Source organism: Manis pentadactyla, chromosome X (assembly GCF_030020395.1).
Source record: "Manis pentadactyla isolate mManPen7 chromosome X, mManPen7.hap1, whole genome shotgun sequence".
Lineage (NCBI taxonomy): Eukaryota > Metazoa > Chordata > Mammalia > Pholidota > Manidae > Manis > Manis pentadactyla.
This window is the reverse complement of record NC_080038.1, coordinates 56,157,926-56,178,073: the sequence shown is the minus strand read 5'-3', so window position 1 is coordinate 56,178,073 and position 20,148 is coordinate 56,157,926. Positions and strand designations below refer to the sequence as shown.

Below are 20,148 nucleotides of genomic sequence, written 5' to 3'. Positions count from 1 at the left end.
TTAAGTACATATTGTTAAGCGATAAAAATGAATCTGAAAAAACAACACACTGTATGATTTCAACTATAAGACATTATGGAAATGGCAAAACTATGGAGACAGTAAAATGATCTGTGGTTGCCTAGGGTTCCTCTAAGGAAGTGAAGGAAGGACGAATAGGTGGAGTACATGGGATATTTGGGGGAAATGAAACTATTCTCTATTATATGATAATGATGAATAAATGACATAATTTTTCCAAACCCACGGAGTATACTATACCAAGAATGTACATGATGGATTTTAATTAATAAATACAAACAAATATTTCCTTATCAATTGTAGCAAATGCAGCACACTAACACAAGATTTTAATAATAGAAGATACTATGTGGGGGTATGTGAGGGAATATGTGAGAATTATACTTTCCACTCAATCTTTCTATAAACATAAGAATGCTCTAAAAAATTAAGTGTATGAATTGAAAAAAAAAAGAATGAGTGTTAGAATAGAAAAAACCTTGAGATGGTTCGTGGATGCCTTAAGTTTAAGGTAACCAGGTTTAGATAGTTGTAAGGACCCTTTTGGTTTATGATTCCAGGGTTTCAGTGTCAGCTAAGTCCAATGTTTACCATAAATTGAACATATACCAATTCTTCCACTGTTTTTCCTTGTTGAGAGACATTTGAGTGGTTGATCTTGCAGCCTCAGAGCCAGCCTACTGGGTTCAACTTTTGGCCCTCCCACTTCTTTTGTGAGTGGTGAGTGTCTTAACATCTTTGTGCCACAGTGACTCACCAGTAACATAAGAATAATGAAAATGCCAACCTTATACCTTATAGGTATATATCAAAATATGTTTATAATAAAATATGTATATAACAAAAAATGTTTATTGTTTGTCTTGTACTAGAATATATGCTCTAAGGGAGCCCACACTTTGCTGTCTTATTCACTACTATTTGCCCAGTATCTAGCACATAGTTCAATGGATATTTATTGACTAAATGAAGGAATTGTAAGCCTCCAATAATCTAATCATGGCTTATTTCTCTAGCCTCACCCTTACTTCCCCATCCTCTTATACTCCAGGCTATGGTCCTATAGAGCTACTGAACTGCCCTTAAATGCACCATGCTATTTTATGATATGGTACCTTTTTTGGTGCTCTTGCCTTTTCTCAACTGCCAAACTCTGCTCAATACCAGAAGGCACTGTACACCTATCAACATCTCTGGGAAAACCCATACGAACATACATTCTGCTACATCTTCTTATTGTAGCACACACTCCAATCATATGGGAGTTAGTTTGCTAACCTTTGGAATCCTCCACTAGCTGGGAACTCCTTATGGGCCAGAACTAGATGCAAGTCCTCTTTATGTTCCCAGCATCTAGAATAGAATATGCCTGCTATGTAACATGGGCTCAGGGAATGCTTGCTGAATAGATGGATAAATAAAAAATTGAATCAGTGAACTGAAGAGGGATGGAATATCAAGATAAAAGCATGTGGCTATGGTTTTACAAAGATTGATATGGTGGAAGGAGCCCATTGGAAACATGTAGATTAGGCTTTGAATTCTAGCTCCACCATTAATATTTGTGTGACCTAGGCAAAATTATTTCAATACTTGTGCCTCAGTCTCTGTATTAGTAACATGGGTCTAATAATGACTTCTAGATGTGTTGTGAGTAATAAGAGAAACAACACTCACAAAACAACTAGTATCAAGCATGTTTTCTTCCTCTTCCCATAGCTGTCAACTTGTCATCTACATTTGTTCCTCAGCACCTTCTTCTTCCCTAACCTCCACAGTCGCCCTATTGTCATGTTCTCTGCTAATTCCCAAGAAGGCTGAATCTCCACCAAATCAGCTCTTGGGAATCTGAGTTCTCTGTAGAATAGATATATGGCTTGGGGTTGCTGTTTCGCTCCTGCAGAAGTGCTGTTATTGTGGGTCATCAGACTGACCCAGGGCCCTTTTCTTGTTAGTGCTCAACCACTCTGGAGCATCTGTTACTTTATAATTGCTTTTCCTGGAGTTGTTATAATATTCCACAGGGGATTTGTGCTGTCTGCCGCACCCCTATCCTGAACCATGCCTGGAGTAGCTTTTAGCCTCTCCCTTGAAGGGGAGGAGAAAGTGGTTCTGGGTTGTACATTCATGTTTATCTTCTCTACTGAGAGACTTCCTGTTCTAGGCCTCTGGGAGCCAGGCAAAGGAAACAGCCCCGAGGTTATAGCCTTTAAGGCTCCTGCTGGACTGCCTTCATCTAAGCTTGTTGGCTTTTGTGTATTTTGGGGTTGAGAATATATTGGTGTTGGGAAGTGTGTAGGGGAAAAGAGATTCTTTTCTGGGGAAAGGATTAGTACCTCTTTTATAATTATCTCTCCACCCTCAAGCTTTTCTGGAGTCCTGTAGGTATCTTATAGGCACATCCAGTATCAGAGGTGAAAGATATCTTCACAATATCCATAGTCTATCCCCTCATTTTATAGGCAGGAAAATCAAAACCCAGGGAGGGAGAAATGATTTACCCAAGGTCACCCAGTGAGTTATCTCTTATAAATCTTTAGAATTCCCCTGAGAATCAGATGGCTACTTCCCTGAGTAGCTCTTTCATTCTCTGGGGCCCTTAAATTTGTAATGATCTGGAAATTTTACTTAGTGTAACCCAGAGAAGCAAGGAGATCCTAAAATAGGATTTTTAAGTCCCCAGGCAATCCAAACTAAACACATCTCAGAGCACCTCACTGATGCTCACAAAATCCTTATTGCCATGCTGGGTTTCATTCTACATTTACCAATGATCTTGAGGAGTGGGAGAAATTCTGAGAGACAGAAAACATTTAAAAAGTCTCATTTTTCAACAAAGAGAAATGAACAGATATTCAAAAACAGGAACCAAATAGCGTGATTTTGACATTCAGAAAGACTGTGGAACAGACCATGGAAAGAAATGTGTGTGTGAACATAGGAAAGGAAGCGATAATCAGGAAAACCATCATAGGCTTACGTGGAATACAAACAACATATCAGATGAACCAACTACATTGCCTTTATGCAACACAACTAGCCTTATGAATTGGGGAAAAAGAGGCATGATTATTTGCTCTAGGATAGGGAACTTAAAACATATTTTCTGATCGACTCTTGATAAAAATAGTTAACACAGATTGACTGATAAAGCAGTTTGGTGGACTTGTAATTGGCTAAATGCCCGTAGCCAGTATATGGTTACCACTGTCATTACAACTACCATTGTGGCTACTACTGCTATATTATCATCATTATTAGCATAAAGGCCTATAAACCTAAATACAAAGATATTTTGGTTTCCATAAATGAATAGGACACTAATCTGTGATCACCTAATTTTTGACAATGGCTCCAAGTTCATTCCAGGAGGAAAGAATAATTTTTTTAACAAAATTCATTGAAACAACTATATATCCACATGCAAAACTGAATTTGGACTCCTACCTCTGACTATATACAAAAATTAAGTTTAAATGGATCAAAGACCTAAATGAAAGAGTTTAAACAATAAAACTTTCAGAAGAAAATAAAGATACATGTTTTCATGACCTTGAATTTGACAATGGCTTTTTAGATATGACACCAAAAACATAAACAATAAAAGAAAAAAGTAGACAAATTGGTGTTCACCAAAATTAAAAATCCTTGCACTTCAAAGGGTACTATCAAGATAGTGAAAAGATAACCAACAGAATGGGAGGATGTTTTTACAAATCATATTCCTGTTAAGTGTCTAGTATCCAGAATGTATAAAGATTCAATATATTATAAGTCAATAATAAAAGATAAATGGTATAATTAAAAAATGTGCAAGGATATATGTGCATAGACATTTCCCCAAAGAATATATAGAAATGTCCTATTAATAGGCACATGAAAAAGCTGCTCAACATCATTATTCACTTGGGAAAATACTCATTTTTGAAGGATGGTTTCACTGGGTATATAATTCTCAGTTGGTAGTTTTTTCTTTCAGCACTTTGAATATATAAACCTACTGCCTTCTAGCTCCCAAAGTTTTTGATGAGAAATCAGCTGATAAAATTATTGAGGATCCTTAAAATGCTTTGAGTTACTTCTCCCTTTCTGCTCCAATATTCTCTTTGTCTTGGCTGTTGTCAGTTTAAGTATTATGTGTCTTATTGTGGATCTCATTCAGTTCATCCTACTTGTAATTTGCTGAGACTTTTGGATTTGTAGATTCAAGTATTTCATCAAATTTGGGGAGTTTTTAACCATTATTTATTGAAATATTCTTTTTACCTCATTTTCTCTCTCTTCTTTTTCTGGGACTCCCAGACAATGCGTAAGTTGCTCTGCTTGATGGTGTCAAAAATAAGGAAGAATTTAACATTCTCAATTATACAAAATATGAGGTAGCTCTTTATCACTAGGCCTTTGCTATAAGAAATGCTAAAGGAAGTCCATCAGATTGAAATGAAAGGACAGTAGACAGCACCTTAAAGCTGTATGAAAAATATACATCCCTGGTAAAAGCAAATACATAGATCATTATAAAATATGGTGCTCTTATCATTTTGTTGTGTAGCTCCACTTTTTGTTTTCCATATGATTTAAAAGACATATGCATGAAAAACAATTCTTTATCTGTGTTATTGGGCATACAATGTGCAAAGATGCTCTTTTGGCATCAATAACCAAAGGAGGTGGTTGGAGCTGTAGAGGAACAGAGTTTTAGTATGCTATTAAAGCTAAGTTGACATAAATTCAAATTAGATTTTTATAACTTTAGCATATTAAATGTTAACCCTCAGGGAAGCCACAAAGAAAATATCTATGGAATATACACAAAAGAAAAAGAGAACAGAACCAAGATTGCTCAAAACAAAAAATTAACTGAATGCAAAAGAAGGCATTAATGAAGGAAATGAGTGGGGAAAACATATAAGATATATAGAAAGTAGAAAAATGGCAGAAATAAGTCCTTTCTTATTATTTTAAATGTAATGAGAATAAACACTTCATTCGAAAAAACAGAGATTGGAAAAATAGATTTTAAAAAACAAGCAAACAAGGGGCTGAAGATGGCGGCATGAGTAGAGCAGCGGAAATCTCCTCCCAAAACCACATATATCTATGAAAATATAACAAAGACAACCCTTCCTAGAATAAAGACCAGAGGACACAGGACAATATCCAGAACACATCCACACCTGAGAGAACCCAGCACCTCGTGAAGGGGGTAAGACACAAGCCCCGGCCCGGCGGGAACCGAGCGCCCATCCCCCCAGCTCCCAGTGGGAGAAGAATAGGCAGAGCGGGAGGGAGACGGAGCACAGGACTGCCGAACACCCAGCCCCAGCCATCCGGGCCAGAGTGCAGACACAGTACGTGCCCAGAGGGCCCTGGATGCTACGGAAACAGGGCAGCAAGAACAGTGAGCGGGCACCAGAGGCCGGGTGCTGGAGGACATAAGAAAAGCACACGACTATTTTTTTTTTTTTTTGCTGTTTTGTTTTGGCGAGCGCTTTTTGGAAGTCTTAAAGGGATAGGGCCCCCAATACTAGGGAAACAGGGCAGCAAGACCGGTCAGCAGATGCCTGAGGCTGGCGCCGGAGAATAAAGAAAAACGAGCAGCCACTTTTTTTTTTTTCTTTTAATTAAAAAAAAAATTTTTTTTTTAAATTTAAATATATATATTTCTGTGGTCGTTGTTTTGTTATGGCTGGTGCTTTTTGGAAGTCTTAAAGGGGCAGGGTGGGACACTTAATGCAGAGGTAGGGAATCTGGGGATATATGGGCACCCTAACCCCTGGGCTGCAGGGAGCAGGGAGGCCCCTTACGGAGATAAATAGCCTCCAGGCCGCTCCCCCTCCAACGCGACTCCACCACTTTGGAGCAGAGGCCCGAACCAGGCCACACCCACAACAACACTGGAGATAAACTCCATAGCAGCCCGGCAGGAAGCAGAAACCCTGTCTGCCTGCAGCTGTCCAGCACAAGCCACTAGAGGTCGCTGTTCTCCCAGGAGAGGAGGGCCACAAACCAACAAGAAGGGAAGTTCTTCCAGCCGTCACTCGTCCCAGCTCTGCAAACTATTCCTATCACCATGAAAAGGCAAAGCTAAAGGCAGACAAAGATCACAGAGACAACACCTCAGAAGGAGACAGACCTAACCAGTCTTCCTGACAAAGAATTCAAAATAAGAAACATAAACATGCTGACAGAGATACAGAGAAATATGCAAGAGAAAAGGGATGAAGTCCGGAGGGAGAAAACAGATGCCAGAAAGATTGCAGAAATGAAATAAACTCTGGAAGGGTTTATAAGCAGAATGGATAGGATGCAAGAGGCCATTGATGGAATTGAAACCAGAGAACAGGAACGCATAGAAGCTGACATAGAGAGAGATAAAAGGATCTACAGGAATGAAACAATGTTAAGAGAACTGTGTGACCAATCCAAAAGGAACAATATCTGTATTCTAGGGGTTCCAGAAGAAGAAGAGAGAGGAAAAGAGATGGAAAGTATCTTAGAAGAAATAAATGCTGAAAACTTCCCCAAACTGGGGGAGGAAATAATCGAACAGACCACGGAAATACACAGAACCCCCAACAGAAATGATCCAAGGAGGACAACACCAAGACACATAATAATTAAAATGGCAAAGATCAAGGACAAGGAAAGAGTTTTAAAGGCAGCTAGAGAGACAAAGGTCACCTATAAAGGAAAACCCATCAGGCTAACATCAGACTTCTCGAGAGAAACCCTACAGGCCAGAAGAGAATGGCATGATATATTTAATACAATGAAACAGAAGGGCCTTGAAACAAGGATACTGTATCCAGCACGACTATCATTCAAATATGACGGTGGGATTAAACAATTCCCAGACAAACAAAAGCTGAGGGAATTGGCTTCCCACAAACCACCTCTACAGAACATCTTACAGGGACTGCTCTAGATGGGAGCACTCCTAGAAAGAGCACAGCACAAAACACCCAACATATGAAGAATCGAGGAGGAGGAATAAGAAGGGAGAGAAGAAAAGAATCTCCAGACAGTGTATATAACAGCTCAATAAGCGAGCTAAGTTAGGCAGTAAGGTACTAAAGAGGCTAACCTTGAACCTTTGATAACCACGAATTTAAAGCCTGCAATGGCAATAAGTACATATTTTTCAATAGTCACCCTAAATGTTAATAGGCTGAATGTACCAATCAAAAGACACAGAGTAATAGAATGGATAAAAAAGCAAGACCGATCTATATGCTGCTTACAAGAAACTCAACTCAAACCCAAAGACATGTACAGACTAAAAGTCAAGGGATGGAAAAACATATTTCAAGCAAACAACAGCGAGAAGAAAGCAGGGGTTGCAGTACTGATATCAGACAAAATAGACTTTAAAACAAAGAAAGTAACAAGAGATAAAGAAGGACACTACATAATGATAAAGGGCTCAGTCCAACAAGAGGATATAACCATTATAAATATATATGCACCCAACACAGGAGCACCAGCATATGTGAAACAAATACTAACAGAACTAAAGGGGGAAATAGACTGCAATGAATTCATTCTAGGAGACTTCAACACACCACTCACCACAAAGGATAGATCCACTGGGCAGAAAATAAGTAAGGACACGGAAGCACTGAACAACACAGTAGAGCAGATGGACCTAACAGACATCTATAGAACTCTACATCCAAAAGCAACAAGATATACATTCTTCTCAAGTGCACATGGAACATTCTCCAGAATAGACCACATACTAGGCCACAAAAAGAGCCTCAGAAAATTCCAAAAGATTTAAATCCTACCAACCAACTTTTCAGACCACAAAGGCATGAAAGTAGAAATAAACTGTACAAAGAAAGCAAAGAGGCTCACAAACACATGGAGGCTTAACAACACGCTCTTAAATAATCAATGGATCAATGAGCAAATCAAAATGGAGATCCAGCAATATATGGAAACAAATGACAACAAAAACACTAAGCACCAACTTCTGTGGGACGCAGCAAGAGCAGTCTTAAGAGGAAAGTATATAGCAATCCAAGCATATTTAAAAAAGGGATAACAATCCCAAATGAATGATCTAATGTCACAATTATCGAAATTGGAAAACAAAGAACAAATGAGGCCTAAGGTCAGCAGAAGGAGGGACATAATAAAGATCAGAGAAGAAATAACTAAAATTGAGAAGAATAAAACAATAGCAAAAATCAATGAAACCAAGAGCTGGTTCTTCGAGAAAATAAACAAAATAGATAAGCCTCTAGCCAGACTTATTAAGAAGAAAAGAGAGTCAACACAAATCAACAGTATCAGAAATGAGAAAGGAAAAATCACGACGGACCCCACAGAAATACAAAGAATTATTAGAGAATACTATGAAAACCTATATGCTAACAAGCTGGGAAACCTAGGAGAAATGGACAACTTCCTAGAAAAATACAACCTTCAACGATTGACACAGAAAGAAACAGAAAATCTAAACAGACCAATTACCAGCAACGTAATTGAAGCAGTAATAAAAAAACTACCAAAGAACAAAACCCCCAGGCCAGACGGATTTACCTCGGAATTTTATCAGACATACATGGAAGACATAATACCCATTCTCCTTAGAGTTTTCCAAAAAATAGAGGAGGAGGGGATACTCCCAAACTCATTCTATGAAGCTAACATCACCCTAATACCAAAACCAGGCAAAGACCCCACCAAAAAAGAAAACTACAGACCAATATCCCTGATAAACGTAGATGCAAAAATACTCAACAAAATATTAGCAAACCGAATCTAAAAATATATCAAAAGGATCATACACCATGACCAAGTGGGATTCATCCCAGGGATGCAAGGATGGTACAACATTCGAACTTCCATCAACATCATCCACCACATCAACAAAACGAAAGAGAAAAACCACATGATCATCTCCATAGATGCTGAAAAAGCATTTGACAAAGTTCAACATCCATTCATGATAAAAACTCTCAGTAAAATGGGAATAGAGGGCAAGTACCTCAACATAATAAAGGCCATCTATGATAAACTCACAGCCAACATTATATTGAACAGCGAGAAGCTGAAAGCATTTCCTCTGAGATCGGGAACTAGACAGGGATGCCCACTCTCCCCACTGTTATTTAACATAGTACTGGAGGTCCTAGCCACGGCAATCAGAGAAAACAAAGAAATACAAGGAATCCAGTTTGGTAAAGAAGAAGTTAAACTGTCAGTATTTGCAAATGACATGATATTGTACATAAAAAACCCTAAAGACTCCACCCCAAAACTACTAGAACTGATATCGGAATACAGCAAAGTTGCAGGTTACAAAATCAACACACAGAAATCTGTGGCTTTCCTATACACTAACAATGAACCAACAGAAAGAGAAATCAGGAAAAGAAATCCATTCACAATTGCATCAAAAAAAATAAAATACCTAGGAATGAACCTAACCAAGAATGTGAAAGACTTATACTCTGAAAACTGCAAGTCACTCTTAAGAGAAATAAAAGGGGGCACTAACAGATGGAAACTCATCCCATGCTCGTGGCTAGGAAGAATTAATATCGTCAAAATGGCCATCCTGCCCAAAGCAATATACAGATTTGATGCAATCCCTATGAAACTACCAGCAACATTCTTCAATAAACTGGAACAAATAATTCAAAAATTCATATGGAAACACCAAAGACCCCGAATAGCCAAAGCAATCCTGAGAAAGAAGAATAAAGTAGGGGGGATCTCACTCCCCAACTTCAAGCTCTACTATAAAGCCATAGTAATCAAGACAATTTGGTACTGGCACAAGAGCAGAGCCACAAACCAATGGAACAGACTAGAGAATCCAGACATTATCCAGACATGTATGGTCAGTTAATATTTGATAAAGGAGCCATGGACATACAATGGCGAAATGACAGTCTCTTCAACAGATGGTGCTGGAAAAATTGGACAGCTACATGTAGGAGAATGAAACTGGACCATTGTCTAATCCCACATACAACAGTAAACTCAAAATGGATCAAAGACCTGAATGTAAGTCACTAAACCATTAAACTCTTGAAAGAAAACATAGGCAAAAACCTCTTAGACATAAACATGACTGACCTCTTCTTGAACATATCTCCCCGGGCAAGGAAAACAACAGCAAAAATGAACAAGTGGGACTATATTAAGCTGAATACAGCAAAAGACACCATCAATAGAACAGAAAGAAACCCTACAGTATGGGAGAATATATTTGAAAATGACACATCCGATAAAGGCTTGACGTCCAGACTATGTAAAGAGCTCACACGCCTCAACAAACAAAAAACAAATAACCCAATTAAAAAATGGGCAGAGGAACTGAACAGACAGTTCTCTAAAAAAGAAACACAGATGACCAACAGGCACATGAAAAGATGTTCCACTTCGCTAATTATCAGAGAAATGCAAATTAAAACTACAATGAGGTATCACCTGACACCAGTAAGGATGGATGCCATCCAAAAGACAGAGAACAACAAATGTTGGCGAGGCTGTGGAGAAAGGGGAACCCTCCTACACTGCTGGTGGGAATGTAAGTTAGTTCAACCATTGTGGAAAGCAGTATGGAGGTTCATCAAAATGCTCAAAACAGACTTACCATTTGACCCAGGAATTGAACTCCTAGGAATTTATCCTAAGAATGCAGCAATAAAGTATGAGGAAGATCAGTGCACCCCTGTGTTTATTGCAGCACTATTTACCATAGCCAAGAATTGGAAGCAACCTAAATGTCCATCGATAGATGAATGGATAAAGAAGATGTGGTACATATACACAATGGAATACTACTCAGCCATAAGAAAAGGGCAAATCCAACCATTTGCAGCAACATGGATGGAGCTGGAGGGTATTATGCTCAGTGAAACAAGCCAAGCGGAGAAAGAGAAATACCAAATGATTTCACTTATCTGTGGAATATAAGAACAAAGGAAAAACTGTAGAAACAAAACAGCAGCAGAATCACAGAACTCAAGAATGGACTAACAGGTACCAAAGGGAAAGGGACTGGGGAGGATGGGTGGGTAGGGAGGGATAAGAGGGGGAGAAGTAGGGGGGTATTAAGATTAGCATGCATGGGGGGTTGGAGAAAAGGGAGGGCTGTACAACACAGAGAAGGCAAGTAGGGATTCTACAACATTTTGCTATGCTGATGGACAGTGACTGTAAAGGGGCTTATAGGAGGGACCTGGTTTAGGGGAGAGCCTAGTAAACATAATATTCGTCATGTAAGTGCAGATTAGTGATACAAAAAAAAAGGGCAGTTCCTGTGTGGTAACCTCCAATGAGTTCTACACAAGAGTATAAAGGGCATATAAAACTGTAGGCAAAGGGTCTGTTTGTGTTTATACAGAGTATCAAAGCCTAATTTGGCTACCCCAAAAATGAACTAAGATACGATATGAAAAAGAACTTCCAACATCAGCCCTCTCGGGAAGACTCATGCCAGAAGATGATCTTCAAAAATCCCCAACAAAGATCCACGCACTGCTACAGCTGTAGATGCACTCATCCCACCCGTTGCTGGACTTCCCATGGGAATGAGGAAGGAGATATCTAAGCTGGCCTTTGCATAGAGTAAAACAACAAATTTGACTGGATCTATACTTTTGAACTCAACCAAGAATTAGGAGAAGTGCAAATTGTAGCACTCCAAAATCTTACAACTACATACTATTTACTGTTAAAAGAACATATGGGATGTGAACATTCCCCAGGAATGGGTTGTTTTAATTTGTCTGATTTCTCTCAGACTGTTCAAGTTCAGTTGGACAATATCCACCATATCATAGATAAGTTTTCACAAATGCCTAAGGTGCCTAACCGGTTTTCTTGGTTTCCCTGGAGATGGCTGGTAATTACAGGTATGCTTTGGTTATGTAACTATACTCCTATTATGTTAATGTGTGTGCGCAATTTAAGTAGTAGCTTAAAACCTATACATGCTGAAGTTACTCTACAAGAAGTTATGTCAAAGAAATAATCAATCTTCCCATGTTTTCTTCCGCCTGCTACTTCTATAGCTTTTCTTCTTCCTTCCTAATTACAACCCTTAAATAGAATTCGTATCAAATTTACCGAGTATCATAATTCTTCCAAGTGGTAAAGATACCTCAAGACAAATGCTGGGCGTAGAAGCTACAGGGCATAAATATGCAAAGAAATAAAAAGCTAACCATTTCAAACAATAAGGCTTCTCTCTCACTTACCAACTTTACATTTCCCTGTATGGCCCCGGAAGATGACTGGTTACCCAGAGACGGGTAAGATTCCTCTAGGGAGGAACAACCTAAGACAGGCACAGTCGCAGGGGGGCCATCAGGTGAGAAATTGGGGATCAACAGAGGTGAGGCTTCGAACCTCACCCCCCCGTTCTGAGAAATCTTCTGCATACATGGATTTTTTATTGCCCTTGTCTAGCTTGGATTAACACATAGTCTACAGGCACACACTTGATAATCTACATTTGCTCTCTTACAACACTAAACTATGTTTTCTACCTTTATCTTGTATCTACCTACCACTTCAGCATTTTATTAAAAATAATAATAATAAAGAGAGAAATGTGGTATCCACATATAAATCAAGTATAAAAATCAAATGAGTATTCATATTTGAACTGACTGTTTATAGTTCATAATGCATGAGCAAAACCGAAGGTTTCTGTGATGTCTGCCCTTGTACTGTTCACCATGTAAGAACTTATTCACTATGTAAGAATTTGTTCTCCATGTAAGAACTTGTTTGTTATGCCTCAGAAGATTGGAGACTGACGAAAATTAGGCTTGGTGTGGATTAATGATTGTGCATTGAGCATTGACTCCCCTATACAGAATTTTATTGTTGTTAACAACCATTTGATCAATAAATATGAGAGATGCCATCACAAAAAAAAAAAGTATACACTTCCAATGGTAAAATAATAAGTAACCGGGATGTAATGAATATAGTCTAGATATTGTAACAGCTTGGTATGGTGATAGCTGGTACCCAGAATTGTCATGTATATAAATGTTGAATCACTATGTTGTACACCTGAAACTAATATAATATAATACCGTGTGTCAACTACCCTTCAATAAAAATATAATTACCTACAAAAAGAAAAAAAAAGAAAAAAAAACCAAGCAAACATTATCCAACTATATTCTGTCTATAAGAGACTCACTTTGGATCCAAAGACACAAACAGGTTCAAAATGAAACTATGGAATACATACTCCATACAAATAGTAACCAAAGGAGAACTGGATTGGCTATGCTCATTTGAGACAAAATATACGAAATCCAAAAATATTATGAGAGAAAGGACTTTGTATGTTAATCAATGTTTCAGTACCTCGAGATGACATAATCATAAACATTATGAACCTAATAGCAGATCTTCCAAATATGGAAAGAAAACCTTGATGGAATTGAAGGGAGAAATAGTTTTATCATAATAGTTGAAGGCTTAAATACCCTACTTTCAATAATGGAGAGAACCAAGCAGACACTAAGTAAAGAAATAGAGGAGTTTAGATACACAATGAATCAATTAGACTTAACAGATATATGTAGAATGCTCCACCTAATAACAAAAAAATACACAATCTTCTCAAGTGTGCATGGGACATTTTCCAGGCTAGACCACATATTGGACCACAAAAAGTCTTAATAGATTTCAAAAGATAGATAGCAATAATTCAAAGTATTTCTCTGGTAAGGTGAAGATAGACATAAAAGAGGGAAAGCTGGAAAATTCACAAAATACAGAAATTAAACAATCAGTGGGTCAAAGAAGAAATCATGAGAACTGAAATACCTAGAGATGTGAAAAACAAAACAAATGAACAAACAAAACAGAAATAGATTCATAAACACAGAGAACATATCACTGGTTACCATAGTAGAGGGGAGTGTAGTACGTGAAATAGGTGAAGGGGATAAAGAGGTACAAACTTCAAATTATAAAACAATTTAGTGACATGGATGGGAGTATAGCATAAGGAATACAATTCATAATATTGTTAAATCTTTGTATGGTGACAGATAGTAACTACACTTACCATGCATTTAATAATGTATATAATTGATGAATCATGAAGTTGTTCATCTGAAACTAATACAATATTTTATATAAACTATATTTGAATAAAAATGTTTAAAAACACTAAAAGACAAGTGAAAACAAAATTAAAACATACAGAAACTTACAGTGAAAGCAGTGCTGAGAGGACATTTACAGCTGTAAATGCACACATTAAAAAAGAAGAAAGATCTCAATTAAATAATCTAACCTTACACCTAAAAGAACTAGAAAAAGAAGAGCAAAATATATCCAAAGCAGGAAGAAATAATAATGTTGAGAATAAATATAAACAAAAGAGGAGATAAAAAATAATTAAGAACAGCAATGAAACCAAAAACTGGTTCTTTAGAAAATTAACAAAATTTGGAAACCTTTATATAGACTGAAGTAGGAAAAGAAAGAAGACACAAATAACTAAAACCAGAAATGAAACTGGGGATATTACTACCAACCTTACAAAGATAGAAATGATTATGCGGATACTATAAAAAATTGTGTGCCAACACATTAGATTTTCTATAAAAAATGAATAAATTCCTTGAAACACAATGTACTTAAACTATCTCAAAGAGAAATAAAAAATTTCAACCGATCTATAACAAGTAAAAAGTAATTAAAAGCTTCCCAACAAATGAAAGTCTTCGACCAGGTAGCTTCACTGATGAACTCTACCAAATAGTTAAAGAATTATTCCAAATCCTTTTCTAGCTCTTCTAAAAAATTGAGGAAGAGCAAACATTCTGTAATTCATTCTATGAGGCCAGCCTTACCCTGATACCAAAGCCAGAGAAAGATTTCACAAAAAATAAAAATTACAGACAAATATCCCTTATGAAAAAAGATGCAAAAATCCCCAATAAACTATTAGCAAAAAGAATCCAAAAGCATATTGAAAGAATTGTTCACCATGACCATTTACAATAACATCCAAAGAATAAAATATTTAGAAACAAATTTAATACAGGAGATGAAAGAGTCATATGCTAAAATTTATAAAACATTGCTGAATTTAAAGATCTAAATAAATGTGATGACATCCTTTGTTCATTGATAAGAAAACAACATTTCTTAAGATGCTGGTATTAGCAAGAGTAATCTGCAGATTCATCACAATGCTTATAAAAATTACAGTAAGTTTTTTCAAAGGAATTAAAAGGGCAATCGTCAAATTCATATATAATTGCAAAGGGCCACAAATATCTAAAAGAGTCTTGAAAATAAAAAGAAGTCAAAATTATCAATTTCAAAACTTACTGCAAAGCCATAGTAATTTAAAAATATGATTTCTGGAAAAAATAAAGAGCCCAGAAACAAGCCCTCATATATATGATCAGTTGATTCTGACAATGGTGCCAAGATCATTCAAAGAAAGACCAATCTTTCAGTAAATGGTGCTGAGAAAATTGGATAACCACATATATAAGAAAGAAGTTGAACACTTACATTTTACCACCTAGAAAAATAACTCAAAATGGATCAAATATCTGAACACTAAAGCTACAGTTGTAAAATTCCTAGAAGAAAATATAGGAGAAAATCTTTATGACATTAATTTCACAATGACTTCATGGGTATGATACCAAAAACACAAGGAATTAAAAGAAAAATGAATAAATTGAAATTCATATAAAATTAAGAGCTTTTGTGCATCAAGAATGTGAAAAGACAGCCCAACGAATGGGAAAAGTATTTACAAATCATATATATTACTTGTAAATAAGGGATTGTAAATTTAAAAATCCCCCAATAAGAAATTTATATCCACAATACATAAAGCACTCCTGCAACTCCACAACAAAATAACAAAACAACCCAATTTGAAAATGGGCAGAAGACTTAATAGATGTTTCTCCAAAAATATATACAAATGGCCATCATGGTGCTAAACATCATTAGTCATTAAGGAAATGCGAGTCAAAGCCACAATGAGATATCACTTCAAACCCATGAGGGTGGCTAAATTTTTTAAAAACTCAGAAAACAATAAGTGTTGATGAGCTGTGGAGCATTTTGGACCATCATGAATTACTGGTGGGAATGTAAAACAATGCAGCTGCTATGAAAATAGTTTAGTGGTTCCACAAAAATGTAAACATAGAACTGCCATATGACCCAGCAATTATACTTCTAGGTATATATTTTAGAAAATTGTGAACAAGGATGCAAGCAGATACTTGAACACCAATGTTCACAGCATCATTGTTCACAATAGCCAAAAGGTGGGAAAGTAACACAAATATTTACCAAGGGATTATTGGATTAAAAAGGTATATCCATACAATGGAATATTAGTCATCCTTTAAAAGAAATAAATTTTACTACATGTTACAATGTGGATGAACCTTGAAAACATTATGCTAAGTGAAATAAGCCATACACAACAGGACACAGATTGTATGAGACTATTTGAGGGAGGTAACTCAAATGGGCAAAGTCATAGAAACGGAAAGTAAAATAGAGGTTACCAAAGGATGAGTGTTAGGAAGAGAGAGTTATTGCTTAGTGGGTACAGAGTTTATGTTGGGTATGATGAAAAATTTGGTGTATATATAATGGTGATGGTTATACAACACTGTAGTTAGAATTAATCCCACTGAATTTTACACTTACAAATGATTGAAATGATATATGCTATGTATATTTTACCAAAATAAAAAAATTAAAGCAAAGAAGTACTGATTCACTCTATAACATGGATGAAACAAAAATTGCTAAAGAAGCCAGACACCAAAGGTTGTTATGTGATTCCCCTTGGAATTATAGTGGTGATAGCTGCATAACTTTGTGAATATACAGAAAGCTGATTATATGTAATAATTATTTTTAAATACCTAATAGGACAATTTCAGGCTGAGTTAGATATAGTTCAGAACAGTGTATATGGAAGAATTTAGAGTCGATAGTTAATTTCATGTTGAGTCAACAGTGTGATGTGGTTTTAGTAAAACCTAATGCAATATGAGGCTGCACTAAGGGAAGCATATCATCTATAAGTAAAGCAGTGATCCTGTTCTTTCCTGGCCAAACCGCATCTGGAAGACTGTGTTTAAAGTTAGCCCTACCGTTTAAGAAAGTACTTAATTATGTGAAGCATGGCTAGAGGAGAATATCCAGGTTGTAAAAGGACTCAAGGTGGATTCAAGAAGGGGATTGTCCTAGAGGATTTAAAGATCCTCAAGGGGGAAATATAGTTTATAAAATTCTTACATAGATTTCAATTCCAGTTTTTGTACTTATTAGACTGATGAATTTGAACAGACCCTGCATTAGTCAGAATTATGCTCATTGAAAGAACAAAAGTTTGGAATTAAACTGGCTTATGAAAAAGAGGAATGGGATTATGTGACTGAAAAGTTCAGGGGTATATGCATCTTTATCCAGGGGCTACAAGTCTGTCATTGGGATCTATATTCTTTCTCTCTCTAGTTCCTGCCTCCTCCAGATGGTTCCACACTCAAGAAGCCTCTCCCTTCAGGATGGCAATATGGTTTCCAGCAGTTTGATGCTGATGCTACATCATACCAGTCTTGAATGCATGTTTGCTGGTGATGGGATACTTCCTGGGAATCCCCCTACAAGTCTACCCCTTATTAGACCACACTGGGTTATATGCAATTCCCTAAACCAAAGACTGTAATTAAAAATCAGTGTGTTGATTGGCACTGGCTGATATCATGTTCCACCCCTGGAACCTTGCCTAAAGTACATACACAGAGAACTAAGGAAAGCCTGGGTCCTTAAAATAAAATGAAAGGTCACCAAGAGTCAGAGAAAGTTGGCAATGCTTCTTTATGATTACTTCTTCCCACATACACACCAAGGAAAAATTGAATAAGACTAACTCTGAAATATCCTGAAGACTTCAGAAAATACTGTCCATACCAGGCAAAGAAAAGAAGACCACCTTGAGAAGTGTAAAGGGGCAGATTTGGGATCCATCAGGATCCAAGTCCTCCTACCATGCCAGCTCACAAGTGAGAGGGAGTGGAGCTGAGTGGGGAGGGGATAAACATTCAAGCACCTGGCACACATGGCCCTAAGGATCAGCTCATGGAAGATGAGTCTCCACTGCACTGGGCTTTGAAGATTAACAGGTTAGACACCAGGAAGTGTTGAAGTGCTTTGGGGGTCCAAGACTTTAGTCCTCCATGTAGGACTGGCATGCTCTGTTGATACTTCTGAGACTCATTGCAGAAGCAGCAGATTGAAAGATTTTTCTTGCCTTGGGAAGTGTACCAGAGGTGCAGGATCTGAGAGAGCTCTCCCCAGAGGAGAAAAGTCAGGCAGGTGATACTTCTCACCCCACTTTCAGTAGAACTGGACAGATGTTTGTGTGAATCAGCTCTGAAACTCTCCACCTACCCCACTGGCTCAGACCTGGCATTCCCCTGCACACCTGCCCAAACTAACGTGCTCAGCACAGCAGTTCTCAATTTCTGGTAGAGAGAGGGCAGCCCTGCCCACAATGCATAACAGCAGAAGCTCCAGATGTCACACAATGGACACACAGAGACTAGCAGTAGGAACCTGTCATTGCTGGCAGACATGCAAAAGGTGGATGGTGCCCACAGACCACAAAAATCAGTTGTGACTTAGCCACAACATAGCACTACATGCTGATGCGCAGGGGGTTTGTGTGTATGGGCACCACAGGACACATACTACCTAAAGTCAATACTTTCAAAACCAGGAGGTTAGATGATCTATAATACAAAGGAAAAAACACAGAGACCCAGACAAAATGAGAAGGCAGAGGAATATGTTTTCAAACAGAAGAGCAGGACAACACTCCAGAAAAAGTTCAAAATGGAATGGAGATAAGTAATCTTCCTGATAAACAATTCAAAGTAAGTCATACAGAGGCTCACTGAACTGGGGAAAAGAATTAATCTCAGTGAGAACTTCAACAAAGAGAAAACTTAAAAAGAGCTATTCAGAGCTGAAGAATACTATAAACAAAATAAAAATTATAGGAGAGGAAATGAATAATAGGCCACAGGAAGCAGAGGAATGGATCAATGAACTGGAAGACAGGGAAGTGGAAGGTAACCAATCTGAGAGGCAGACATAAAAAAGAATTTATAAAATGAGATGTTGAGAGAGCTCTGTGAAAAATCCACACAAAACAATATTCACATAATAAGGTCCCAGAAGGGGAAGAGAGAGACAAAGAGGTAAAAAGTCTATATGAAGAAATAACAGTTGAAAATGTCTCCAATCTGGGAATGGAAATAGACATCCAGGTCCTGGAAGTGCAGGGAGTCTCAAACAAGATGAACTCAAGAATGTCCATGCGAAGACACAGAGTAATTAAAATGGCAGAGATTAAACTAAAGAGACGATCTTAAAAACAGCAAGATAAAGGCAGATAGTTCCCTACAAGGGAAACTCCATAGACTATTAGCAGATTTTTCAGCAGAAACTTTACCTCCCAGAAGGGAGTAGATTGAAATATTCAAAGTACTGAAAAGGAAAAAAAAATCTATAAGCAAGAATACTCTACATAGCAAGGTTATCATTCAAGGTAAAAGGACAGACTAAAATTTTTCCGGATAAATGAAAGTTAAAATAATTCATCAGCATTAAACCAGCCTTTTAGGATATTTTAAAGGGATATATTTAGATGTAAATGTTTTTTTACTTCAAATTTGTTTTTATCAGTGAAAATAAACCTAAAGTAAAGGTGATAGATCACAAAACAATTATTAAGTTCAAAAGATAAAAGCAGTAAAATAAACTGTAGAAAAATTACTTGAGAGATACACAAAATAAAAATATATAGATTATGGTGTCTTATACATAACATATGGAGAAGGAATAAGAATAAAAGTGCTTTTCGAATGTGTTTAAAATTAGATTACCATCAACAATATAGAATGTTTTATATAATAGGAAGTTTTATATGAACCTCATGATCACCACAAACCACAAAGCCTATAGTAGATACACAAACAAGTAAAAAGAGAAAGGAACCCAAGCATAACACTAAAGAAAATCATCAAATCACAAGGGAAGAGGATGAGAGGGAGAAAAGTACAGAGA

General features: G+C 37.1%; 1 protein-coding gene across 4 annotated transcripts in view; it reads left to right on the top strand.

Moving 5' to 3' along the window:
* Positions 1-17,764, top strand: part of AMER1 (APC membrane recruitment protein 1) — a 176,434-nt gene extending 158,670 nt beyond the window's left edge. For 2 of the 4 annotated variants that reach the window (XR_005026300.2, XR_008995127.1), the window contains one exon: positions 17,533-17,764. The gene's annotated coding sequence lies outside the window, so the exon portion shown is untranslated. The remainder of the gene's footprint in view (positions 1-17,532) is intronic. The other 2 variants (XR_005026301.2, XR_008995126.1) reach the window with 2 other exon arrangements.
* Positions 17,765-20,148: the final 2,384 nt, after the last annotated feature.